Source organism: Mus caroli, unplaced genomic scaffold (genome assembly GCF_978045245.1).
Source record: "Mus caroli unplaced genomic scaffold, Mus_caroli_1 scaffold_31, whole genome shotgun sequence".
Classification (NCBI taxonomy): Eukaryota; Metazoa; Chordata; class Mammalia; order Rodentia; family Muridae; genus Mus; species Mus caroli.
The window spans coordinates 1,176,674-1,204,572 of NW_028227286.1; positions in this window are offsets into that span (position 1 = coordinate 1,176,674).

The following is a 27,899-nucleotide window of genomic DNA, read 5'->3' on the forward strand; positions in this document are numbered from 1 at the left end:
CTGGGATTAAAGGCGTGTGCCACCATGCCTGGCAACCGTGCAGTTTTTAACATGCACAATTCAAATGACTTGGGAAAAAAAAAAAAAAGTCTAAAAAAAAAAAAAAAAAAAAAAAAAAACTCAGGTCGTTCTTGGATTCTTGGATATGTATATATATATTTAGATTTTTAGAGTATTTTTTAAAGGCTTTTGTTGGTGTTTTAGAACAACGTTTTTGAGAACTTTGGCTTTAAGGATTTTAGTATATGTTTAGTAATTTTTTTTTCTTTGTTTATTAAGAATTTTAGGATTTTTTCTTGATTTTCGGTTCTGATTAGGGTTTAGTTCATTTTTTTAAATATTTTACTGTTTTATTTGACTGTGTGTGTGTGTGTGTGTGAGTGTGTGTGTTTGTGTGTGATCTTGAGTATTTTTTAAAAATTAGAGGGATATATTTTTGGGGTTTAAGAGTTTTAGTGTTGTGAGGCAGTGGTGATCCATGCCTTAAATCAAAGACTTGGTAGGCAGAGGCATGTGTATTCCTGAGTTGTAGGCCATCCTGGTCTACAGAGTGATTTCCGGGACTACCACTGTACACACATAGAATCCCAGTCTCCAAAAACACACACAAAGAAAGGAAGAAAAGAAAGAAAGAAAGAAAGAAAGAAAGAAAGAAAGAAAGAAAGAAAGAAAGAAAGAAAGAAAAGATGATGACTCTTTGGACATATCAGGCTTTCTATGTATTGTTTTTTCTTTTTATTAATTTTTATTTTTTAGAATTTAACGTTTTTTTAAAGGGTATTTAGGCCTTTTTGATAATTGTTTTAGAGTTTTTTTGGATTTCAGGGTTTTAGTGTATGTTTATGGTTTTAGTTTTGGAGTGTTTTAGATTTTTATTTTTGGTTTTCAGTACTTTACTGTATTTTTAGTGTGTTTTTTTTTTGTTTTTTTTTTTGTTTTTTTTAGAATTTTATGATGTTTTAGGATTATGGGGATTTTTATCAAAATTTTTTAAGGTTTATCTTTTATTTGGATTTATTTATTTATTTATTTATTTATTTATCGAGTATTTCACTATTATTATTTTTTGAAATGTTTAGGTTTTATTTTTATAGTTAGAGTTATAGGATTGCCAGGCATTGGTTTCCCATGCATTAAATCCCAGCACTTGGGAGGCAGAGTTAGGAGGATTTTTGATTTCGAGGCCAGCATGGTCTACAGATGGCAGTCCAGGACATCCAGAGACACACAGAGAAACCCAATCTCCAAAAACAAAGCAAAACAAAACAAAACAAACAAACAAAAAACAAAAAAAAACAAAATAAAACAAAAAGACTTATAAGTTCATACTGTGTCCTTCTTTTATTATTATTATTATTATTATTATTATTATTATTATTATTATTATTATTATTATTTATAATTTTAGTGTTTTTGTTACAGCTTTTGTAGGGTTTTTATAAGACGGTTTTGTTTTGTTTTGTTTTGTTTTGTTTTTTTGTTTTGGTTTTCAGTATTTTAGTGCACTTTTAGTGTTTGTTCTTTTTTTTTAGTGATATTAGGGTATTTTTGGATTTGGGGTGTTTTATTAAGTGTTTTTTAAGTTTTTATCTTTGTTTTTCGGGGTTTTTTCTGTTAGTTTTTGAGTTTTCTTATCTTTTCTTTTCTTTTTAAATTTTTAAGTTTTATTTGGTCAGTATAAGAGTTTCAGGGTTGCAGGGCATGGTGGCACATGCCTTTAATCCCACCACTAGGGAGGCACAAGCAGGAGGATTTCTGAGTTCGATGCCACTCTGGTCTACAAAGTGAGTTCCAGGACAGCCAATGCTACACAGAGAAACCCTGTCTCGAAACAAAACAAAACAAACAAAAAACCAACCAAACAAACAACCAAAAAAAGAGTTTCAGGAATGCCAGGCTGTGGTGGCCCATGACTTATATCCCAGAATTTGAGAGGAATAAGTGTTGGATTTCTTAGTTCGAGGCCAGCATGCTCTAGAGAGGCATGCCCAGTATTGGCAGGGATACAAAGAGAAACCCATTTTGCAAAAAAGTCAAAAGGAAAGAAAAAAAGAAAGAAAGAAAGAAAGAAAGAAAGAAAGAAAGAAAGAAAGAAAGAAAGAAAGAAAGAAAGAAAGGAAAGAAGGAAAGAAGGAAAGAAGGAAAGAAGGAAGGAAGGAAGGAAGGATGAAGTAAAGGAAGGAAGGAGGAAACAAATTACTTTATGCATATATTGGGCTTCCTTATATTTTTTCCTTTTTTTTTTCTTTTTTTTTTTTTTTCGTTTAAAGGGTTTTGTGTATGGTTAGTTTTTTAAAAAACATTTTAGGGAGACTTTTTTTTTGCTTTAGATTTATATTTTATGGTTTTAATATTTGTGTGTGTATGTATCTATGTTTGTGTCTGTGTGTGTTTCTGTGTGTGTGTCTGTGTGTGTGTGTGTCTGTGTGTTCCTGAATAGTTTTCAAAAAATTTAAAGGTCTTATTTTGTGGATTGAGAATTTCAGGGTCGCCTACTGTCTGGAGTGATCCATGCCTTTTATCTCAACTTTTTAGTGAAAGAGTCTTGGATTTCTGAGTTCATGGTCGGGCTTAAAGAAAGAAAGAAAGATGGAAAGAAAGTTGGAAAGAAAGAAAGAATGAAATACTGTATGTAGGAAATTTACTGTATGAAAATGTTTGTTTCTTTTTTTTTAATGAATACTAGAGTTTTTAAAGAGTTTTTAGAAGAGAGTTGTATAGGGTTTTTTTTTTTTTTTTTGGAGGTTAATATTTGAAAATGTTTTTGGATTATTTTTTTGGCTTTACTTTTATTTATTAGGGTTTTATTACTTGTGTGTGTGTGTTCTTGAATATTTTTCAAAAAAAGTAAAATTTATTTTGTAAAAGACTCAAAAAAGCTCTAAAAATCTAAGAGAGAGAGAAAGAGAGAGAGATAGATAGAGAGAGAGAGAAAGTTAGAAATAAATAAATAAAGAAAGAAAGAAAGAAAGAATTACAGAAAAGAAAGAAAGAGAAATAAAAGAATGGAAGGAAGAAAAAAGAAAGAAAGAGACAAAGTAAGGAAGGAATTAAAAAGAGAAAGGAAGAAGGGAAGGAAGGAAGGAAGGAAGGAAGGAAGGAAGGAAGGAAGGAAGGAAGGAAAGAAAGAAAGAAAGAAAGAAAGAAAGAAAGAAAGAAAGGAAGAAAAAAGAAAATAGAAATAATGAGAAAAATAATGGAAGGAAGAAAAAGAGAAAGGAAAGAAAGAAGGAAGGAAAGAAAAGAAAGAAAGAAAGAAAGAAAGAAAGAAAGAAAGAAAGAAAGAGAAGAAGAAAGGGAAGGAAGAAAGAAAGGTAAGAAAAAAGGGAAGGAAAGAAGAAAGAAAGAAAGAAAGAAAGAAAGAAAGAAAGAAAGAAAGAAAAAGAAAGAAAGAAAGAAAGAAAGAAAGGGAAGGAAGAAAGATAGAAAGGAAGGAAGAAAAAAGGAAGGAAGAAACAAGAAAGGAATAAAGACTGTAAGTAAGAAACTTAATTTATGGAAAATTTTGCATTGTTTTGTACTATTTTTTTAAAAAGTTCATGGTCAGTCTACAGAGTGAGTTCCAGACAGCCAAGGATACACAGAGAAACCGTGTCTCCAAAAACTAAAAAAATAATTAAAGAAAGAAAGAAAGAAAGAAAGAAAGAAAGAAAGAAAGAAAGAAAGAAAGAAAGAAAAAACTCGGGGGGAGCGGGGAGGGAAGACATTCAGTGTCATTCTTGGATTCTTGAATGTGTGTGTATATATATATATATATATATATATATATATATTTGGAACTATAGAGGTTTTTTTTTTTTCGGGTTTTCTTGGGGTTTTAGAACAACGTTTTGAAAATCTTTTTCTTTAAGGTTTTTAGTATCTGTTTAGTGTTTTTTTTTTTCTTTCTTTATTAAGAATTTTAGGATTTTTTTCTTGATTTTTGGTCCATATTAGAGTTTAGTTCATGTTTTTAATGTTTTACTGTTTTATGATTTTGTGTGTGTGTCTCTGTGTGTGTGTTCTTGAATATTTAAAAAATAAAATAAAATTTATTTTGTAGTTTAAGAATTTTAGTGTTGCCAGTCTGTGGTGACCCATCCCTTTTATCCCAGCATTTTAGAGGCAGAGGTCTTGGATTTATGAATTTATGGTCAGGCTAGTCTACAGTGTGAGTTCCAGGACAGCCAAGGATACAAAGAGAACCCCTGTCTAAAAACTTTAAGAAAATTTAAAAGAGAGAGAGAGAGAGAAAGAGATAGTGAGAGAGAGAGAGATAGTGAGTGAGAGAGAGAGAGAAAGTTAGAAAGAAAGAAAAAATTACAGAAAAGAAAGAAAGAAAGAAAGAAAGAAAGAAAGAAAGAAAAAAGAAAGAAAGAAAAAAGAAAGAAAGAAAAAAGAAAGAAAGAAAGAAAAAAGAAAGGGTAGGAAGAAAGATAGAAAGGAAGAAAGGATGGAAGAAAGACTGTAAGTAAGAAACTTATTGTATGGAAATTTTTGAGATCTTTTTTATTATGTTTTTTATAATATTAGGTTTTTTATTTTTTAAGTGTTCTTACAAAACTGTTGTACAGTTTTTGTTTTTGTTTTTGATTGTTGGATTTTAGTGTATGTTTAGTCTTTTTTAATATTTTAGAGAGTTTTTTTGGGGGGCCTTTGTGTGTTCTTGAGAATTTTTCAAAAAAAAAATAAGGTTTTATTTTGAGGTTTAAGGATTTTAAGGTTGCCTGACAGTGGTGATCCATATCTTTTATACCAGCCTTTTGAGACAGAGGTCTTGGATTCTGAGTTCATTATCAGGCTCGTCTACACAGTGAATTTCTGGACCTCCAAGGATACATAGAGAAACGGTGTCTCCAAAAACTAAAAAGAAAATATATATATATAAATATATATATACATATATATATATTTATATATATAAAATACATATACATACTCTTCACACACACATATATATATAAGCACATACATATACACAAACATATACACATACACGTACACATACACACACATCCACATACATATATATACATACACATACATATACATATGTGTGTGTGTATATATATGTATGTGTGTATATATATGTATGTATGTTTGTATATATATATATATATATATATATATATATATATATATATATATATATATGTGAATGTGTGTGTGTGTGTAGGGTGTTTAGAACAGCATTTTAGAGATTTTTGGCTTTAAATGTTTTAGAATCTGTTTAGTTCTTATGGTGGGAATTTATTAAGATTTTAGGGTTTTTTTCTTGATTTTCGGTTCTTATTATGGGTTAGTTCATTTTTTTAAAGATCTGCTGTTTTACTTCTCTGTGTGTGTCTGTGTGTTCTTGATTTTTTTTGTAGTTGTTGTTGTTTTGTGTTTTTGTGTTTTTTTGTTTGTTTTGTTTTGTTTTAATTTGTTTTGTTTTAATTTTTAGTCTTATTTTTCAGTTTTAAGAGTTTTAGTGTTTCCAGGCAATGGTGACGATGCCTTCAATCTTACACTTGGTAGGCAGAAGCAGGCAGATTTCTAAGTTGAAGGCTTTCCTGGTCTACAGAGTGATTTCCATGACTGCCAGTGTAAACACAAAGAATTCTAGTCTCCAAAACACACACACACACACACACACACACACACACACACACACACACACACACACACAATCAAGAAAGAAAGAGAGAAAGAAAGAGTGAAAGAAAGAAAGAAAGAAAGAAAGAAAGAAAGTGAAAATGTGTTTATTTCATTTTTCAATATTTTACTGTTTTATTGATTTTGTGTGTGTGATTCTTTGCACTTAAATATTTTTTTCTTTTAATTTTTAGGGTTATATTTTTGGGGTTTTAAAAGTTTTAGTGTTGCCACTGCATTGTTCTCCATGCCTTCAATCACACACTTGGTTAAGCACAGGCAGGTGGATTTCCGAGATCAAGGCCAGATGGGTCTAAAGACTGATTTCCATGACTTCAAGGGTATACAGAGAGAAACCCAGCCTTACACAAAGAAAACAAACAAACAAAGCAACAAACAAGAAAGTCAGAAGGAAAGAAAGAAAGAAAGAAAGAAAGAATGAATGAAAGAAAGAAAAAAAGGAAGAAAGAAAGAAAAAAACTTACAAAACAAATAAATAAAAAAGAAAACAGAAAGAAATTTATACATAAATGTATTTTATCGACATTATTGTCATTTTTTTTAGAATAGGGATTTTTTAAAAATGGTTTTTATTGTTTTTAGAAGAGTGTTTTAGAATATTGGTTTTCTTGTTTTTTTTTTTATTTTTGTCTTTTAGATTTTTCAGGGATTTAGTGTATGTTTAGTATTTTTTAAAGCTTTTTAGTCTGTTTTTTTTTTTTTTTTTTGATTTAGGGTTATATTTTATGGTTTTACTATTTGTGTCTGTATGTGTCTGTGTGTGAATGTGTTTTAATAGATTTAAAAAAATTTAAGGTTTTATTTTTAGTTTTGAGAATTTTAAGGTTGCCAGTCAGGGGTGATCCACACGTTTTTTCTCAACTTTTTAGTGAAAGAGGTCTTGGATTTCTGAGTTCATTGTCAGTCTGGTCTGCAAAGTGCATTCCAGGACAGCCAATGATACATAGAGAAACCCTTTCTAAAAAACTATAAAAAAAAAAAAACAAAAAAAAAAAAACAAAACAAAACAAAAAACAAAAATCAAAAACAAAGGAAGGTCAGAGAGAGAAAGAAGTTAAAAAGAAAGTAACAGTGACAGAAAAGAAAGGAAGAAACTAAGAGAGAGAGAGAGAGAGATAAGAAAGAAAGGAAGTAAGGAAGAAAAAGAGAAAGGAAGGAAGGAATGAGGAAGGAAGGAAAAAGAAAGAAAAGAAAGAAGGAAAGAGAGAAAAAGAATGAAAGAAAGAAAGAAAGAAAGAAAGAAAGAAAGAAAGAAAGAAAGAAAGAAAGAAAGAAAGAAATTTTAAAATAACAGTATTTTATCGACAGTTTTGACTTCTTTTTATTTTTTTTTTTAGAATAGTAGGGATTTTTTACAATGGTTCTTAGTTTTTTTAGAAGAGTGTTTTAGAGTTTTTTTGTTGTTTTGTTAGTTTTGTTTTGTTCTGTTTTGTTTTGTTTGTTTGTTTTTGTCTTTTTAGGTTTTCAGTGTTTTAGTGTATGTCTAGGATTTTTTGTTTTCTTTTTTTTTTAATTAGGTATTTTCCTCATTTACATTTCCAATGCTAACCCAAAAGTCCCCTATTTGCTACCCCCCACTCCCCTACCCCCCACTCCCAATTCATGGCCCTGGTATTCCCCTGTACTGGGGCAAATAAAGTTTGCAAGAACAATGGGGCTCTCTTTCCAGTGATGGCCGACTAGGCCATCTTTTGATACATATGCAGCTAGAGTAAGAGCTCCGGGGAACTTGTTAGTTCATAATGTTGTTCCACCTATAGGGTTGCAGATCCCTTTAGCTCCTTTCCTATTTTTTCTAGTTCCTCCATTTGGGGGTCTGTGATCCATTCAATAGCTGACTGTGAGCATCCACTTCTGTGTTTGCTAGGCCCCAGTGTAGTCTCACTAGAGACAGCTATATCAGGGTCTTGTCAGCAAAATCTTGCTAGCGTATGCAATGGTGTCAGCATTTGGAGGCTGAGTATGGGATGGATCCCTGGATATGGCAGTCACTAAATGGTCCATCCTTTTGTCTCAGCTCCAAACTTTGTCTCTTTAACTCCTTCCATGGATGTTTTGTTCCCAATTCTAAGAAGGGGCAAAGTATCCACAATTTGGTCTTCGTTCTTCTTGAGTTTCATGTGTTCTGCAAATTGTATCTTATATCTATGGTATTCTAAGTGTCTGGGCTAATATCCACTTATCAGTGAGAAAATATCATTTGAGTTCTTTTGTGATTGGGTTACCTCACTCAGGATAATTTCCTCCAGGTCCAATCTTTTGCCTAGGAATTTCATAAATTCATTCATTTTAATAGCTGTGTAGTACTCCATTGTGTAAATGTACCACATTTTTGGTATCCATTCCTCTATTGAGCAGCATCTGGGTTCGTTCCAGGTTCTGGCTAATATAAATAAGGCTGCTATAAACATAGTGGAGCATATTTCTTTCTTACTAGTTGGAACACCTTCTGGATATATGCCCAGGACAGGTATTGCAGTATCTTCTGGTAGTATCATGTCCAATTTTCTAAAAACCGCCAGACTGATTTCCAGAGTGGTTGTACATGCTTGCAATTCCAAAACAATGGAGGAATGTTCCTCTTTCTCCACATCCTTGCCAGCATCTGCTGTCACCTGAATTTTTGATCTCAACCATTTTGACTGGTGTGAGATGGACTCTCGGGGTTTTTTTGATTTGCTTTTCCCTGATCATTAAGGATGCTGAATATTTTTTCAGGTGTTTCTCAGCCATTCGGTATTCCTCAGGTGAGAATTCTTTGTTTAGCTCTGATCCCCATTTTAAAATGAGGTTATTTGACTTTAGTGTTGTGAAAAAATTGCCCAACTGCAGTTTTCTGGCAGGCATCAACTATACACAAACTGATTGTATGCGGGTCTAAACTGTGCATAAAGACAAACATAGCTAGATAACTCTGTCTAAGTTTTGTATGAAGTATTAGCACAATTATAGGATGATTACTCTTGTAATAATCTTAATTAAGAATATATGGGTGAGTAGAAAATCTTAAATTTGCAATCAAACTGCAAGCTGTAGTCAATGGAACACTAGCAGTTTTAACCATAATTTTCAAGTCTCTTTTGCAACGTTAGGATAATATCTACAAACTTGGGAAAGCAAAACCCACGTTTAAAACAATTTATCATCTTTAAAATCAATAATATTAGAAGCATTACTATCATATTACAAAGTTTGTCTGCCAATTAATACCTATGAATATAGGTATTCATAGGTATTAATACCTATGAATAGGTATTCTTTATTAAAGCTTTACTGCTTTAATAAAGAGGCATTGCTTTAAACCTTATCTTAAATTTTAGTTTTTAGAATAGAAACCACATTCATTAATATTTAAACTAGAAATATCTTTAGAGACCCTGTCTCTTGGTCTTCCTTATGTCACATGTTAGAAGAACTCTGAAGTTGAGTTATGAAATTTAAGACTATCTGTAGCAATGTAACAATTATTAATCTTAACCAACAACTTTTGAGCTGATTGTGAAAACACACAGAACACATTTCCAATAAAAAAGCACCAAATGAAGCAGTTACTTTAGACCAATCAGAGAATATTAATTTTTGTAGCTACAATCATAGAATAAAGGGCACTTTATAATTTGTCAAATTCATTAATCACGAACCATTTATCAGCTTTTTTACCCTGAAACTAAGAGATTGTAGACTCGCCCTTTTTTTCTAAAATGAACAGTTTTCCAGCAGGGACTCTCCTGCCATATGACTAATTCCTGGTTGAGGCACGTGGCAGCTCTTGGCTTTGCAGATAAAATTTTTTATACCATCTTTATTATCCAACATAAAACATAGAACATTCATTAATACAGACTGGACACAAACATACATGAATTGAACCTGAGAACAGATTGGTGCACCAGACATTAGACAACAAACAAAAGGGGCCAGAGTACTTTTGTTATAAGACCCAGAGAGAACAAAGCATGGCACTCCTGAAATTAACTGTGCTTTTTAGGACATTTTCCTCCCTCCTCATGATGCAGTTTTATTTTTTATTTTTTATTTTTTTTGGACTGTGGTTTTTCCACCTGATCATTAATATCCTTTTTAATAAATCCTTTCTTTTCTAATGCCTAAAAATGTAGCTTCTGGGAGCTATGTCTAATCGCCTAACAGTTCCTAGTCCCTGATAAACTTCACTGCTGAAACTAAATGAATTAGCATTTGGGTTAATCCTGTTTCAACTTAGCCCATACCAACCTTCTCCGGTATGAATTTCCTTTAATTATTTGCTTCTTTTATGGAGATCCAAACCAGCAGTGCTTCTTCCAAATGTCCCCTGCCATTTCTCAGTCCTGTGTTTGTTCGCCAAATGTTGTCTCCACCCACATGACCATTTGTGTGGGTTCTAGGCTGGAAAGTCACCTTAATAACCTGGAAGAGAAGAAGGGCTAGAGAGTATGAGATAAAAATGGACCTAAGACAGTCATCCTGATTAAAGCTCAATTTTACTATTCTGCACGCAGTTGTGGAGCAGGGGAAGGGGGCCCAATTCCTGTCAAATATTAATCTTGGGGTCCAGTAGCTGGGTGACTACGTGACGACTTTGGAAGAGCAAATCAGCAAGCTCCAGCAGTGGGCTAGGCAGAACAATTGAGCAGCACACTCCACCACTGAGCATGCAGGTTTCAGGCTTGGGGACAGGAGACTACAGTTGTTGTTTTGGACTTGATTTTTTTCTAAAAAAACATTAAAGGTTTTATATTTGTGATTTGATCATTTGGGATTGCCTGGCAAAGTTGGTCCATGACTTTAATCCCAGCAATTCGGAGACAAAGTTAGTTGCTTTTTTTTTTTTTTTTTTAAAGTAGAGTTCAGCAAGGTCTCCACAGGGAGGTAGAAGACAGCCATTGATACACAGAGAAACGCAGTCTCCAAAACTCAAACACAGAGAGACAGAGAGAGACAGAGAGAGACAGAGAGAGACAGAGAGAGAGAGGAGAGAGAGAGGAAGGGAGGGAGGGACAAAGAGAGTGAGAGAGAGAGAGAGAGAAAGAGAGAGAGAGAGAGAGAGAGAGAGAAACAAAAATCCAAAAAAAGAAAGAAGAAAGAAAGAAAGGAGGGAGGAAGGGAGGGAGGAAATGAGGGAGGGATGGAGGGAGGGAGAGAGGGAAGGAAGGAAGAAAAGAAAGAAAGAAAGAAAGAAAGAAAGAAAGAAAGAAAGAAAGAAAGAAAGAAAGAAAGAAAGGAATAGATTAAGTAAGAAATTTACTGTATGGAATTCTTTTGGGTTCTTTAGTATTTTTTTATGAATATTAGACTTTTTTGAAAACGTTTTTAGAGATCTTAGATGACTGTTTTATAGTTTTTATTTTTTGGATTTTTTTGATTTTAGTTTATATTTAGTGTCTTTTAATAGGTTTTAGAGTGGTTTTTTTTTTTTACGGTTATATTTTAAGGTTTTACTATTTTGTATGAGTGTATATGTGTGTGTTTGTGTGTGTGTGTGTGTGTGTCTGTCTGTCTGACTGACTGTCTGTCTGCCTGTCTGTCTGTTTGTCAGTTCTTGAGTATTTTTCAAAAATGTATGGTTTTATTTTGTAGTATAAAAATTTATTTTTGCCAGTGTGTGGTGACCCATCTGTTTTATCCCAGAACTTTATAGGCAGAGGTCTTGGATTTCTGAGTTAATGGTCAGACTAGTCTGCATGGTGAGTTTCAGGATAGACAGGAATACAAAGAGAATTTTTTAAGGGGGGGGTTTAGAATCATTTTTAGATTCTTGAATATATAAATATAAATATAAACATAAACATAACATAAACCTAAATAAATATATATATAATTTTAGTTTTTTTATGAGTTTTGTAGTTTTTTTTTTCGCGTTTTAGAGATTTTTGGTGTTAAGAATTTTAATATATGTATACTAATTTTTTTCTTTGTTTATTAAGAATTTAGGATTTTTTTCTTGATTTTCATTCTTATTGGGCTTTATTTCATTTTCTTAACGTTTTCCTATTTTGTGTGTTTGTGTTCTTGAATGTTTTTACAAAATATTTATGTTTATATTTTTTGGGTTTAAATGTTTTAATTTTGCCAGGCAGTGGTGATCCATGCCTTCAATCCCACACTTGGTTAGGCAGAGGCAGGTAGATTTCTGATTTCTAGGGCAGCCTGGACTACAGAGTGATTTCCATGTTGCCAGGGTATACACATATTTTTTTTTTAAATGATTTTAGTGTATTTACCGATTTGGGATTTCATTTAGGCTTTATTTTACTTTATTTTGTTACCATTTTAATGTATTTCTTTGGGTTTGGTCCTTGTCTTTGTTCAGGCTTCTAGTGTATCTTTAGTGTTTTTTCTTTTTCTTTTTAATGATTTTAGTGTATTTTTGGGTTTAAGGTTTAATTTAGGTTTGATTTTACTTGACTTTTGTAGCATTTTACTGTATTGCTTAGGGTTTTGTTTTTGGTGGTGTTGTTTTTGTACTTGATTTTTTTATAAACATTTAGGGGGTTATATTTGAGATTTTCTAGTTTTGGGTTTGCCAGGCAATGTTGACCCATTTCTTTAATCTCAGTAATTGGGAGACAGAGTTAGGTTTTTGTTTTGTTTTGTTTTGTTTTTTAATTAGCGTTCTTTGAGGCCTCCACATGGAGCTGGAAGTCAACCAGAGATACACAAAGAAACTCAAGAGAGAGAGAGAGAGAGAGAGACAGAGAGAGAGAGAGAGAGAGAGAGAGAGACAGAGAGAGAGAGACAGAGAGAGAGAGAAAGAGAGAGACAGAGAGAGACACAGAGAGAGACAGAGAGAGACAGAGAGACAGAGAAACAGTGAGTCAGAGAGACAGAGAGACAGAGACAGAGAGAGACAGAGAGAGAAAGAGAGACAGAGAGACAGACACAGAGACAGTGAGAGAGAAATTTAGGAAGAAACAAAAAACAAAGACAAAGAGAAAGAAGAAAGAAAAAAGAAAGAAAGAAAGAAAGAAAGAAAGAAAGAAAGAGAGAAAGAAAAAGAGAGAGAGACAAAGGGAGAAAGAAAGAAACAGAGAGAAAGAAAGAAAGAAAGAAAGAAAGAAAGAAAGAAACAAACAAACAAACAAACAAACAAACAAACAAACAAAGAGAAAGAAAAAAGAAAAAAGAAAAAAATGAAAGAAATACTGTACATAAGGAAGTTACTCTATGGAAATTTTTGGAATTTTGAAAGCGTTTTAAGGGTTTTTAGAAGGGTCTTTTATTTTTTATTTTTTGTATGAATAGTGTCTTTTAAGATTATGGAGGGTTTTTTTGGATTTACTGTTATATTTTAGTGTTTTAGTACGTGTTTGTGTATGTGTGTGTGTGTTCATAAGTATTTTTAAAAATGTTAAGGTTTTATTTTCTAGATTAAAAATTTTAGGGTTTCCAGTTTGAGGTATCCCATGCCTTTTATTCAAGAACTTTAGAGGCAGAGGTCTTGGATTTCTGAGTTCATTGTCAGGCTAGTCTCCTGTAAGTTCCAGGACAGCCAGGAATACATAGAGAAACCCTGTCTACATAAAATCAAAGAAAAAAAATATAAGGAAAATATAAGGAATATTTTGCATTCTTAAATATGTATATATATATATATATATATTTATACTTTTAAGAATTTTAGAGTTTTTTTTATGGGTTTTGTAAGATTTTTAGAATAGTGTTTTAGAGATTTTTGGTTTTTAGTGTTTTAGTATATTTTTATAGTTTTTTTTCTTTGTTTATTATGAATTTTAACATTTTTTCTTGAATTTCGGTTCTTATTAGGGTTTAGTTAATTTTTTTTTAATGTTTTACTGGTTTATTTGATTGTGTGTGTGTTGTGTGTGTGATTTTAAATATTTGCTTAAAAATTTTTAGAGTTATTATTTGGGGATTTAAGAGTTTTAGTGTTGCCAGGCAGTGATGATCCATGCCTTCAATCCCACATTTGGTAGGCAGAGGAAGGTGGATTTCCTAATTGAAGGCCAGCCTCATGTAAAGAGTGATTTTTAGGCCCTCCAGGGTATACACAGGGAATCCCAATCTCCAAAATACAAGCAAGAAAGAGAGATAGAAAGAAAAAAAGAAAGAAAGAAAGAAAGAAAGAAAGAAAGAAAGAAAGAAAGAAAGAAAGAAAGGGAGGGAGGGAGGGAGGGAGGGAGGGAGGGAGGGAGGGAGGGAGGGAGGAAGGAAGGAAGGAAGGAAGGAAGGAAGGAAGGAAGGAAGGAAGGAAGGAGGAAGGAAGGAAGGAAGGAAGGAAGGAAGGAAGGAAAGAAAGAAAGAAAGAAAGAAAGAAAGAAAGAAAGAAAGAAAGAAAGAAAGAAAGAAAGAAAGAAAGAAAGGGAGAAAGGGAGAAAGAGACAGAGATAAAAACATCAGGAAAAAGACAGCATTTATAAAATATACAAAATTAATTAAAAATATATGAAAAAAAGTAAACAATTGTTTTAGGGATATTTCAGCTTCATGTGTATTCTTTTTAGATTTCTATGGTATTTTAAATCAATTTGTAGAGTTTTTAGAATAGTGATTTAGAGTTTCTTGTTTTTTCAGTCTTCTAATGTATTTTTAGTGTTTTTTTTTAATGATTTTAGTGCATTTAAATATTTGGGTTTCAATTTAAGCTTTAATTGACTTCAGCCTTTTCCTGGGTGATCAAATAAAATGCATGGGAGTATTTCGAAATATTTATATCTGTTGAGAAATTGAGAGAAAGTAATACAAAAAGAAACAAAGAAATAAAAAGAAAAAAAGATGGAGAGAGTGAGAGAGAGTGATAGGAAGGAAGGAAGGAAGGAAGGAGGAAGGAAGAGGAAGAAAGGAAGGAAGAGGAAGAAAGGGAGAGTGAGGAAAAGATGGAAAAATAGAAAAAAAAACAAATAAAGAAAAGAAAGAAAGAAAGAAAGAAAGAAAGAAAGAGAGAAAGAAAGGAAGAAAGGAAGAAAGAAAGACAGAATTTATAAAATAAATATGTAATTATTCATACATAAGTAGATATATAAATAAATGTATAAATAAATAAATAAATAAATAAAAATATCTTAGGCATATTTCGGCTTCTTGAGTATTCTTTTCAGATTTCTAGCGTATTTCAAAAGTTTTGTACAGACTTTAGTATAGTGATTTAGAGTTTCTTGGTTTTAGGGCTTCTAATGTATTTTTTTGTTGTTCTATTTTGTTTTGATTGTTATTTTTTAAGATGTTAGTGTATTTTAGGGTTTCAGTTTTAATTTATGCCTTAACTGACTTCATTTTTGAAGGATTTTATGGTATTATTATGGTTTTGTTGTTGTTGTTTTAATTTTTGTTGTTCTCTTTTTTCCAAAAAAAATAATTTAGGGTTTTATATTTGGGGTTTAATTGTTTTGGTTTTGCCAGGCAGTGTTGACCATGCCTTTAATTCCTACTATTGAGAGGTAGATGTAAATGATTTTTTTTTTTTTTACTTAGAGTTCAGCATGGTCTCTACAGTAAGCTGGAGAACAGTAAGAGATACACAGAAAAAACTCAATCAAAAAAATCAAAAAAAAAAACCTAGGGAGAGAGGGAGAGAGAGACAGAGAGAGAGAGGACATACAGATCAAGAGAGAGAGAGAGAGAGAGAGGGAGAGAGAGAGAGAGAGAGAGAGAGAGTTAGAAAGAAAAACAAACAAGAAAGAAAAAAAAAAGAAAGACAGGGAGTTAGAGAGAAGGAAAGAAGGAAAAAAGGAAGGAAGGAAGGAAGGAAGGAAGGAAGGAAAGGAAGGAAGGACAGATGGAAGGAAGGAAGGAAGGAAGGAAGGAAGGGAAGGGAGGGAGGGAGGGAGGGAGGGAGGGAGGAAGAATAAAGTTAGGACGGAAAGGGGAGACAAAGAAAGAAAGAAAGAAAGGAAGAAAGAAAGGAAGAAAGGAAGGAAGAAAGGAAGGAGAAAGGAAGAAAGAAAGAAACAAAGAAAGAAAGAAGGAAAGAAAGAAAAAGAAAGAAAGAAAGAAAGAGAGGAAGAAAAAAAGAGATGAAGAGAGAAAGAGAGGAAGAAAAAAGAGAGAAAGAAACATAGATTAAAAACATAGCTAAAAAGACAGAATTTATAAAATATACAAAATTAATTAAAATATATGAACAAAAAATAAACAAATGTTTTAGGGATATTTCGGCTTCATGTGTATTCTTTTTAGACTTCTATGGTATTTTAAATCAATTTGTAGATTTTTTAGAATAGTGATTTAGAGTTTCTTGTTTTTCAGGCTTCTAATGTATTTTTAGTGTGGTTTTTTTTTTTTTAATGATATTAGTGAATTTAAATATTTGGGTTTGAATTTAAGCTTTAATTGACTTCAGCCTTTTCCTGGGTGATCAAAAAAAATGCATGGAGTATTTCAAAATATTTATATCTGTTGAGAAATTGAGAGAAAGTAATACAAAAAGAAACAAAGAAATAAAAAAAAGAAAAAAAGACGGAGAGAGTGAGAGAGATAGGAAGGAAGGAAGAAAGGAAGGAAGAGGAAGAAAGGAAGGAAGAGGAAGAAAGGGAGAGTGAGGAAAAGATGGAAAAATAGAAAAAAAACAAATAAAGAAAAGAAAGAAAGAGAGAAAGAAAGAAGAAAGGAAAGAAGAAGAAAGAAAGAAAAGAAAGAAAGAAGAAGAAAGAAAGAAAGAGGGAGACAAAGAGATAAAGTAAGGAAGGAGGAAAGAAAAAAGAAAGAAAGAAAGAAAGAAAGAAAGAAAGAAAGAAAGAAAGAAAGAAAGAAAGAGATAAAGAAAGGGAGAAAGACAGAATTTATAAAATAAATATGTAATTATTCATACATAAATTGATATATAAATAAATGTATAAATAAATAAATAAATAAATAAATAAATAAATAAATAAATAAATAAATAAATAAAAATATCTTAGGCATATTTCGGCTTCTTGAGTATTCTTTTCAGATTTCTAGGGTATTTAAAAAGTTTTGTACAGACTTTAGTATAGTGATTTAGAGTTTCTTGGTTTTAGGGCTTCTAATGTATTTTTTTGTTGTTCTATTTTGTTTTTGTTTGTTATTTTTTAAGATGTTAGTGTATTTTAGGGTTTCAGTTTTAATTTATGCTTTAACTGACTTCACTTTTTGAAGGATTTTTATGGTATTATTATGGTTTTGTTGTTGTTGTTTTAATTTTTGTTGTTCTCTTTTTTCCCCAAAAAAAAAAATTTAGTGTTTTATATTTGGGTTTTCATTGTTTTGGTTTTGCCAGGCATTGTTGACCATGCCTTTAATTCCTACTATTGAGAGGTAGATGTAAGTGATTTTTTTTTTTTTTTTACTTAGAGTTCAGCATGGTCTCTACAGTAAGCTGGAGGACAGTAAGAGATACACAGAAAAACTCAATCAAAAAAAATAAAAAAAAAAACCGAGGAGAGAGAGACAGAGAGAGAGAGAGAGAGAGACATACAGATCAAGAGAGGAGAGAGAGAGAGAGAGAGAGAGAGAGAGAGAAAGAGAAAGAGAGAGAGAGAAAGTTAGAAGGAAAAAACAAACAAACAAGAAAGAAAAAAAAGAAAGACAGGGGAGTTAGAGTGGAAGGAAGGAAGGAAGGAAGGAAGGAAGGAAGGAAGGAAGGGAGGGAGGGAGGGAGGAGGGAGGGAGGGAGGGAGGGAGGGAGGGAGGGAGGGAGGGAGGGAGGAAGAATAAAGTTAGGACGGAAATGGGAGACAAAGAAAGAAAGAAAGAAAGAAAGAAAGAAAGAAAGAAAGAAAGAAAGAAAGAAAGAAGAAAGAAGAAAGAAGGAAGGAAGGAAGGAAGGAAGGAAGGAAGGCAGAAAGAAAGAAAGAAAGAAAGAAAGAAAGAAAGAAGAGAAAGAAAGAAAGAAAGAAAGAAAGGAACAAAGAAAGAAAGGAACAAAGAAAGAAAGGAACAAAGAAACAAAGAAAGAAGGTAAGAAAGAAAGAAAAGGAAATAAAGAAAGAAAGAAAGAATGAGGAAGAAAAAAAGAGAGGAAGAGAGAAAGAGGGGAAGAAAGAAAGAGATAGAGACATAGATTAAAAACATAGCTAAAAAGACAGAATTTATAAAATATACAAAATTAATTAAAAATGAACAAAAACACAAACGAACGTTTTAGCGATATTTCGGCTTCATGTGTATTCTTTTTAGATTTCTATGGTATTTTAAAAGGTTTTGTAGGTTTTGTAGAGTTTTTAGAAAAGTGATTTAGAGTTTCTTTTTTTTTTCAGGCTTCTATTGTATTTTTAGTGTTTTTTTTTTATGATTTTAGTGCATTTAAATGTTTGGGTTTTAATTTAAGCTTTAATTGACTTCAGCCTTTTCCTGGGGGATCAGATGAAATGCATGGGATTATTTCGAAGAAGAAAGGAAGAAAGGAAGGAAGGAAGGAAGGAAGGAAGGAAGGAAAGAAGGAAGGAAGGGATGAAGGAAGAAGGGAAATAAAGAAGGAAGGATGAAGGAAGGAAGGAGAAGAAGGAAGAGAGGAAGGAAGGGAGAGTGAGGAAAAGATAGAAAAATAAAAAAAACAAATAAAGACAAGAAATAAAGAAAGAGGGAGACAAAGAGATAAAGTAAGAAAGGAAGGAGGAAAGCAAAGAAAGAAAGAAAAAAGCAAGAAAGATAGAATTTATAAAATAAATATGTAATTATTCATAAATAAATAGATAAATAAATAAATAAATAAATAAATAAATAAATAAATAAATAAATAATTATCTTAGGCATATTTCGGCTTCTTGTGTATTCTTTTCAGATTTCTAGGGTATTTCAAAAGTTTTGTAGAGACTTTAGTATAGTGATTTAGATTTTCTTGGTTTTTGGGCTTCTAATATATTTCTTTGTTGTTTTTCTATTTTGTTTTGTTTGTTTTTTTTTTAAATGATGTTAGAATATTTTAGGGTTTCAGTTTTAATTTATGCTTTAACTGACTTCATTTTTTGAAGGATTTTACGGTATTTCTTATGGTTTTGTTGTTGTAATTTTCGTATACTCTTTTTCCCAAAAAAAAAAAAAAATTAGGATTTTATATTTGGGGTTTCATTGTTTTGGTTTTGCTAGGCAGTGTTGACCATGACTTTAATTCCAAATATTGAGAGGCAGATGTAAGTGATTTTTTTTTCCTTAGAGTTCAGCATAGACTGTACAGTTAGTTGGAGAACAGTAAGAGATACACAGAAAACCCCAGTTTAAAAAACTCTCAAAAAAAAAAAAAAAAAACGAGGGAGTCAGGGAGAGAGACACAGAGAGAGACACACACATACAGATGGAGAGAGAGAGAGAGAAAGAGAGAGAGAAAGAAAAAAAACAAACAATGAAAGAAAAAGAAAAAAGAAAGAGAGGGAGATAGAGAGGAAGGAAGGAAGACAGGAAGGAAAGAAGGAAGGTAGGAAGGATGGATGGAAAAAAGGAAGGATGGAAGGAAGGAGAAAGTTAGGATGGAAGAGAGAGAGAGAAAGAAAGAAAGAAAGAGAGAGAGAGAGAGAGAAAGGAAGGAAGGAAGGAAGGAAGGAAGGAAGGAAGGAAGGAAGGAAGGAAGGAAGGAAGGAAGGGAAAAAGAGAAAGAGACAGATAAAACATAGTTAAAAAGACAGAATTCATAAAATATACAAAATTAATTAAAAATCAATGAACAAACAAACAAAAAATGTTTTAGGGATATTTTGTCTTCATGTGTATTCTTTTTAGATTTCTATGGTATTTAAAAAATATTTTGTTGTGTTCTTAGAAAAGCGATTAGAGTTTCTTTATTTTCAGGCTTCTATTGTATTTTAATTTTTTTTTCTTTTTATTGAGTTTAGTGTATTTAAATGTTTGGGTTTTAATTTAAGCTTTAATTGACATCAGCCTTTTACAGGGTGATCAGATGAAATGCATTGGATTATTTCAAAATATTTATATCTGTTGAGAAATTGAGAGAAAGTAATAAAAAAGGAACAAACAAACAAAGAAAAAGAAAAAAAAAGACGGAGAGAGTGAGAGTGTGTGATAGGAAGGAAGGAAGGAAGGAAGGAAGGAAGGAAGGAAGGAAGGAAGGAAGGAAGGAAGGAAGGAAGGAAGGAAGGAAGGAAGGAAGAAAGAAGAAAGAAAGAGAGAAAGAGAAAGAAAGAAAAAACAAAGAAAGGAAGGAAGATAGAAAAAAGGAGAAAGATAGAAAGACAGAATGTATAAAATAAATAAATAAGTAATTATAAATAAATAAATAAATAAATAAATAAATAAATAAATAAATAAATAAATAAATAAATAAATATTTCGGATTCTTGTGTATTCTTTTCTGATTTCTAGGGTATTTCAAAGTTTTGTAGAGTCTTTAGTGATTTAGAGTTTCTTGGATTTCAAGCTTGTAGTGTACTTTTATTGTCTTTTATAATTATTTTTTAATGTTGTTAGTGTATTTTAGTGTTTCAATTTAAAATGAATACTTTAACCTTTTTACCATTTTAGTATATTTATTATTGTTTTGTTGTTGTTCTAATTCTTGTTGTAATTTTTGTTGTTCTTTTTTTCCAAAAATATTAGGGTTTTATAATTATGTTTTCATTGTTTTGGTTTTGCAGTCAGTGTTGACCATGCCTTTAATTCCAGCTATTGAGAGGCAGATGTAAGTGATTTTTTTTTTATTTAGAGTTCAGCATGATATCTACAGGAATCTGGAGGACAGTAAGAGATACACAGAAAATCTAATCTAAAAAACTCAAAAAAAAAATAAACAGAGGAAGTGAGAGAAAGGAGAGAGACAGAGAGAGAGAGGAGAGAGAAAGTAATACACACACACACTCTCTCACACACACACACACAGAGAAACAAAAAAAAAAAAACAAGGAATGAAAAAGAAAAAAGAAAGAGAGGGAGAGAGAAAGGAAGGCAGGATGGTAGGAAGGAAGGAAGGAAGGAAGGAAGGAAGGAAGGAACGAAGGAACGAAGGAACGAAGGAACGAAGGAAGGAACCAAGGAAGGAACAAAGGAAGGAAGAAAGAATGGAAGAGAGAGAGAAAGAAAGAAAGAAAAAAGAAAGAGAGAAAAAGAGAGAGAGAGATAGGAAGGGATAAAGATAGTAAGATTCAGAAATAGAAACTTAGGGAGAAAGAGATAATTTAAAAAATATACAAAATTTATTTAAAATAAATAAATGAAAGAATGAATGAATAAACAAACAAACAAATAAATAAACAAACAAACAAATAAGTAAATAAATACGAAAGCAATCATTTTAGGGATATTTCGGATTCATGTGTATTCATTTTAGATTCCCATGGTATTTTAAAAGAATTTGTAGAATTTTTAGAAAAGTGATTTAGAGTTTCTTCTTTTTCAAGCTTCTATTGCATTTTTAGTGTATTCTATATTTTTTTAAAATGATTTTATTGTATTTAAGTGGTTGATATTTAATTTAAGCTTTAATTGACTTCAGCCTTGTCCTGGTGATCAGATAGGATGCATGGGATCATTTAGAAATATTTATATCTGTTGAGAGATTTAGAGAGAGTAATACAGATAGAAACAAAGAAATAAAGAAATGAATGAAAGAGGAAGAGAGTGAGAGAGAGTGAGAGGAAGGAAGGATAGAAGGAAGGAAAGAAGGATTGAAGCAATGATGAAGGAAGAAAGAAAAAGGAAGGAATGAGAGGAGAGTGAGAAAATGATAGAAAAAAAGAAAAAACAAAGACAAAAAATAATGAGAGACAGAGAGATAAATTTAGGAATGAAGGAGGAAAGGGAAACAAAGAAATAAAGAAAGAAAGATAGAAAGAAAGAAAGAAAGAAAGAAAGGAAGGAAGGAAGGAAGGAAGAAAGAAAGAAAGAAAGAAAGAAAGAGGAAAGAAAGGAAGGAAGAAAGATAGAAAGAAAAGAAGAAAGATAGAAAGACAGAATGTATAAAATAAATAAGTAATTATAAATAAATAGATAGATAGATAGATAGATAGATAGATAGATAGATAGATAGATAGATAAATATTTTAGGCATATTTCGGATTCTTGTGTACTCTTTTCTGATTTCTAGGGTATTTCAAAATCTTGTAGAGTCTTTAGTGATTTAGAGTTTCTTGGATTTCAAGCTTGTTGTGTACTTTTATTGTTTTTCATTATTATTTTTTAATGATGTTAGTGTATTTTAGTGTTTCAGTTTTAATGAATACTTTAATTAACTTTTTTTTTACCATTTTAGTATATTTATTATGGGTTTTTTGTTCTAATTCTTGTTTTAATTTTTGTTGTTTCTTTTTTTCCAAAAATATTAGGGTTTTATATTTGTGTTTTCATTGTTTTGGTTTTGCCAGTCAGTGTTGACCATGCCTTTAATTCCAGCTATTGAGAGGCAGATGTAAGTGATTTTTTTTTTATTATTTAGAGTTCAGCATGATCTCTACAGGAATCTGGAGGACAGTAAGAGATACACAGAAAATCTAATCTAAAAACTCAAAAAAAAAAAAATAAATAAACAGAGGAAGTGAGAGAGAGGAGAAATTTTTTAGTTGGCAGCTAGCTTGGTCTTCCGAATAAATTCCAGAACAGTGAGGGATACACAGAGAAACCCACTCTCCAAGAAATTACAAATAGATCAATGAAAGAAACAGAGGAAGAGAGAGAAAGAGAGAGAGAGAGAGACAGACAGAGAGACAGACAGACTGACAGACAGACAGACACAGAGACAGAGAGAGAGAGAGAGAGATAGACAGAGAGAGATAAAGGGGGAGAGGAATAAGAAAGAAAAAGAGAGAGAGAGCGAGGAAGAGAGAGAAGGAGGGATGAAGGAAGGATCAAAGGAACTAAGGAATGAAGGAAAGAAAAAAGAAAAAAGGAAGAAAAAAAGAATTGTGATACAGGGTCATTTTTGGTCTCATGTGCATTTTATTTTATTTTTAGAGGTTTTATTTAAGATTTTGAAGTGTTTTTAAAGGATGTTTCAGAGATTTTTTTTTGTTTTCAGATCTAGTGTATTTTTCATATTTTTTCTGTTTTTTTTTTTTTTAATTTTTAGTGTTTTGTAATTTTCAGGTTTCATTTAGACTTCAAGGATTTATTCATTTTAATATTTCATTGTTTTCTTTATTTTCTTTTTTTGTGGGTGTATTCTTGAATATTTATTTAAAAATTGAGGATTTTTATTTTGGTGGTGCATAATTTTAGAACTGGCAGGCAATGGCTGCCCCTTTCATAAAAATGCTAGCCCTAAGGTGAACTGGTAGGGGATCTTTTATTTGGAGGCTATCCTGGTCTTGAGATTGATCTCCCAGAGAGCCAGGGATAAACAGAGAAACCCAGTTTATAAAAATTAAAAAATATAAAAAATGAAAGGGAGAGAGAGAGAGACAGAGAGAGAGAGAGAGACAGAGAGAGAGACAGAGAGAGAGACAGAGAAACAGAGAGACAGAGAGACAGAGACAGAGACAGAGAGAAAAGATAAATAGATAGATACATAGAAAGAGAGAGTGAGAAAGAGAGAAGGAAAAGGAAAAAAGAGGGAAGGAAGGAAGGAAGGAAGGAAGGAAGGAAGGAAGGAAGGAAGGAAGGAAGGAAGGAAGGAAGGAAGAAAAAGAAAGAAAGAAAGAAAGAAAGAAAGAAAGAAAGAAAGAAAGAAAGAAAGAAAGAAGGAAAGAAAGAAAGATAAAGAAAGGATAGTTCTTTAAGTTCTTTAACTTCATTTGATTTCCCGGATTTTTAGAAGAGTGCTTTTGAGGGTTTTTTGTTTTCAGATGTCCAGTGTATTTTTTTTTTCTAGTTTTTTAAACAATATTACTGTGTTTTAAGATTTGGGGGTATTATATTCCCTTCAGCAATTTATTTTTTATTTATTTATTTTTTTTATTTTAATTCACATTGGGATTGTGTGTGTGTGTGTTCTTGAATATTTATTTAAAATTTGTGAGATTTAACTTTGGTTTTTCATGGTTTTAACGTTGCCAGGCAAAGAGGGCCATTGCGTATAAAACCTAGCCCTAGAGATTAACAACTAAGGGATTTTTAAGATGGAGGCTAGTTTATTGCATGAAGTGACACCCAGGATGGCCAGAAAAGACAGAGAAAGTCATTCTCAAAAATTCAAAAAGAAAGAAAAAGACAGAGAGAGAGACAGAGAGAGAGAGAGAGAGGAGGAAGGAAGAAAGGAAGGAAGAAGTAGGAAAGAAAGAAGGTAGGAAGAAAGGAAGAAATTAAGAAAGGAAGAAAGCAAGAAAGCAAGAAAGGAAGAAAGGAAGAAAAGAAAAAAGAAAGAAAGAAAGAGAGAGAGAGAAAAAGAAAGAAAAAACGAATAAATAAACAAATAAACAAATAAACAAATAACTTTTTGGACATTTTGGTCTAACTGTTTTTTTGTTTTTGTTTTTGTTTTGCTTGTTTGTTTGTTAGTTTTTACAATATTATTTTTTTATAAGGGTTTTGTAGGATTTGTTGAAGAGGCTTTTAGAGTTTTTGTTTATTTGTTTTTTGTTTTTGTTTTTGTTTTCGAGATTTTAGTGTATTTTTAATTTGTTTGTTTGTTTGTTTATTTATTTATTTATATTATTTATTTAATATTGTAGGGTGTTTTAGTGTTTGGGGGTTTTTAAAGATTTTTTTTTTTACAGTTTTATCTTTCCTTTTTTTTTTTTTAGGTTTATTTGTGTGTGTGTGTGTGTGTGTGTGTGTGTGTATCTGTATGTCTGTGTGTGTGTTTTAGAGTATATATATTTTTTTCTTTTTCTTTTCCTTTTTAAATTTTTAGGTTTAGTTTTTGAAGTTGAAGTACTTTAAGAATACAAGGAAGTAGTGGCCCTGCCTTTAATCACACTAAATGGGAGTCAGAGGTAGTGATTTCTGAGTTCGAGGCTAGCATTTTCGACAGAGTGTGCTCCATGACAGACAGAGAAACCGGAAACCCAATCCCCAAAAACTCAAAAAACCAAAAACAAGCAAACAGACAAACAAACAAACAAAAACAAACAAACAGTTTTTGGGTCAGTTTTGGGATCTTGTATATTTATAAGTTTTTAGAATTATAGTGTTTTTCTTAAGGGAGTTTTTGTAGAGTTTTAAGAAGAGTGCTCTAGAGGATTTTTTTGTTTTTGGTATTGAATGTATTTTTAGTGTTTTTCTGTATTTTTCATATTTTTTTTTCAATTTTTAGTGTGTTTTGGACTTTTCAGGTTTCATTTAGACTTCAAGGATTTATTTATTTTAATATTTCATTGCTTTCTTTATGTTCTTTTTTTGTGGGTGTATTCTTGGATATTTATTTAAAAATTGAGGATTTTAATTTTGGTGGTGCATAATTTTAGAGTTGGCAGGCAATGGCTGCCCCTTTCATATAAATGATAGCCCTAAGGTGAACTGGTAGGGGATCTTTTAGTTGGAGGCAAGCCTGGTCTTGAGATTGATCTCCCAGAGAGCCAGGTATAAACAGAGAAACCCAGTTTTAAAATTAAAAAGTATAGAAAATGAAAAGGAGAGAGAGAGAGAGAGCGAGAGAGCGCGAGAGAGAGAGAGAGAGAGAGAGAGAGAGAGAGAGAGAGAAAGATAAATAGATAAATACATAGAGAGAGTGAGAGAGAGAGAAGGAAAAAAAGAGGGAAGGAAGGAAGGAAATAAGGAAGGAAGGAAGGAAGGCAGGAAGGAAGAAAAAGGAAGGAAGGAAGGAAGGAAGGAAGGAAGGAAGGAAGGAAGGAAGGAAGGAAGGAAGGAAGGAAGAAAAAGAAAGAAAGAAAGAAACAAACAAACAAATAAAGAAACAAAGAAACAAAGAACGAAAGAAAGAAAAAGAAAGAAAGAAAGAAAGAAAGAAAGAAAGAAAGAAAGAAAGAAAGAAAGAAAGAAAGAAAGAAAGAAATTACTTTATGGACATTTTGGACTAACTGTTTTTTTTTTTGTTTGTTTGTTTGTTTTGTTTTGTTTTGTTATGTTTTTTTTTTTTTTACAATGTTATTGTTTTTTATAAAGGTTTTGTAGGGTTTGTTGAAGCAGCTTTTAGAGGGTTTTTGGTTTTTTTTTTGGTTTTCAATATATTAGTTATTTTTTTTTGGAAATTTTTTTTTAACATTCTTGGGTGTTTTAATGTTTTGGGGTTTTTTATTTATTTTTTCTTTTAGAGTTTTATATTTCACTTTTTTTAGGTTTATTTGTTTGTGTTTGTGTGTATGTGTCGATGTCTGTGTGTGTATGTTAGAGGCTTTTTTCTTTTTAATTTAAGATTTTATTTTCAAAGTTTCAATATTTTAGGAATGGCAGGAAGGGGTGGCCCTTGCCTTTAATCTCAGTAATTGTGAGTCAGAGGTATTAGGTTTCTGAGTTCCAGGCTAGTATTTTCTATAGATTGGGTTCCAGTACAGAGAGAGAAACACAGAGAAACCCAATCTCCAAAAAGTCAAAAAAGCAAAAACCAAGAAAAACCAACTAACCAAACAAACAAACCAAAAAAAAAAAAAAAATCAATTTTTGAGTCAGTTTTGAGTTCTTGTATATTTTTGAGGTTTTTAGAATTTTAGTGTTTTTCTTAAGGGTGTTAAGAGTGTTTTAGAGGTTTCGTTTTCAGTATTTTTGTCTATTGAAGTGTTCTTTTCTGTTTTTCCTTTTTGGGTTTTGTTGTTGCTGTTGTTTTTTTTGTTTGTTTGTTTCTTTGTTTATTTTAAGGATACTCGGGTTTTTTTTAAGGTTTTATATTTCCTTTTTTTTTTTTCATTGTGTGTTAGGATTTTTGTTTTTTTTAGGTTATTTTTTTACGTTTTATGTGTTTGTGTGTGTTTGTGTGTGTGTGTGTGTGTGTGTTTGTGTGTGTATTTGTGTGTGTTTCGAGACAGAGTATCCCTATATAAACCTGGCTGTCCTGGAATACACTCTGTAGACCAGGCTGGCCTCGAACTCAGAAACCAGCCTTCCTCTGCCTCCCAAGTGCTGGGATCAAAGGCTTGTGCCACCAAACCCTGCATTTATGTGTCTTCATATGTATGTATGTGTGTGTTTGTGCGTGATGTGTATTTGATGTTTTTTTTTAAATAAATATTAAGGTTTTATAATTGGAGTTTATGAGTTTTACGGTTGCCAGGAAGTGGTGGCCCTTGCCTTAAATCTCAGTAATTGTGAGGAGGAGGTAGTCACTTTTTGAGTTCGAGGCCAGCCTAGTCTACAGAAGGAGATCCAGGACAGACAGGGATACACAGAGAAACCAATCTCCAAAAAATCAAAAAAAAAAAAAAAAGAAAGAAAGAAAGAAAGAAAGAAAGAAAGAAAGAAAGAAAAGAGAGAGAGAGAAAGAGAGAGAGAAAGGAAATAAGGAAGGAAGGAGGAAAGAAATGAAGGAAGGAAGAAAGGTAGGAAGAAAGGTAGGAAGAAATTAAGAAAGGAAGAATGCAAGAAAGAAAGAAAGGAAGAAAAGAAGAAAAAAAGAAAGAAAAAAAGAAAGAAAGGAAGAAAGAAAGAAAGAAAGAAAGAAAGAAAGAAAGAAAGAAAGAAAGAAAGAAAGAAAGAAAGAAAGAAAGAAAGAAAGTTATTAGGAACATTTTGCCTTGTGTATTTTTTTTTTAGTTGACTATAGGTTTTCGTAAGGTTTTGTAGAGTTTTTTGAAGAGTGTTTTAAAGGTTTTGTTTTGTTTTGGTTTGGTTTGGTTTGGTTTGTTTTGGTTTGGTTTGGTTTATAGGCTTCCTGTGTATTTTTAGTGTTTTTTTCTTGTTTTGTTTTTTGTTTGTTTGTCTGTTGTTGTTGTTGTTTTTATAAGGGTCTTAGTGTATTTTATGGTTCAGTGGTTTAATTTAGGCTTTATTTTCCTTTTTAGTTTTTAGTGTATTTCTTAATATTTTTGTTGTAGTTCTTGTTGATCTTGATTTAAAAAAAAATAGCATTTTATGTTTGAGGTTTAATTGTTTTAGGGTTGCCAGACTGTGGTGGTCCTTGCCTTGAATCCCAGAACTTGGGATGCAGAGGCAGGTAGATTTTTTATTTCAAGGTCAGCCTGGTTTACAGATTGATCTCAACAAAAGCCAGGGATATACTGAGAAATCCATTCCTCAAACCCCCTCCCACAAAACAAAGAAAAAAAAAGAAGAAAAAGGAAGAAAGAAAGAAAGAAAGAAAGAAAGAAAGAAAGAAAGAAAGAAAGAAAGAAAGAAAGAAAGAAAGAAAGAAAGAAAAAGAAAGAAAGGGAGAGAGAGAGAGAGAGAGACGGATAGACAGACAGACAGACAGACAGACAGACAGACAGACAGACAGACAGACAGACAGAGGAACTGTCTATTGTAGAAGAGGATTGGAATGCAAGTGACCAGTCAGCTGAGCCTTCCTTAGCTAAAATTGCTGGGAGAGGTTTCCTGCTCTTGCTATCCTATAAGGAAGAACTGAGCCCAGTTACTAA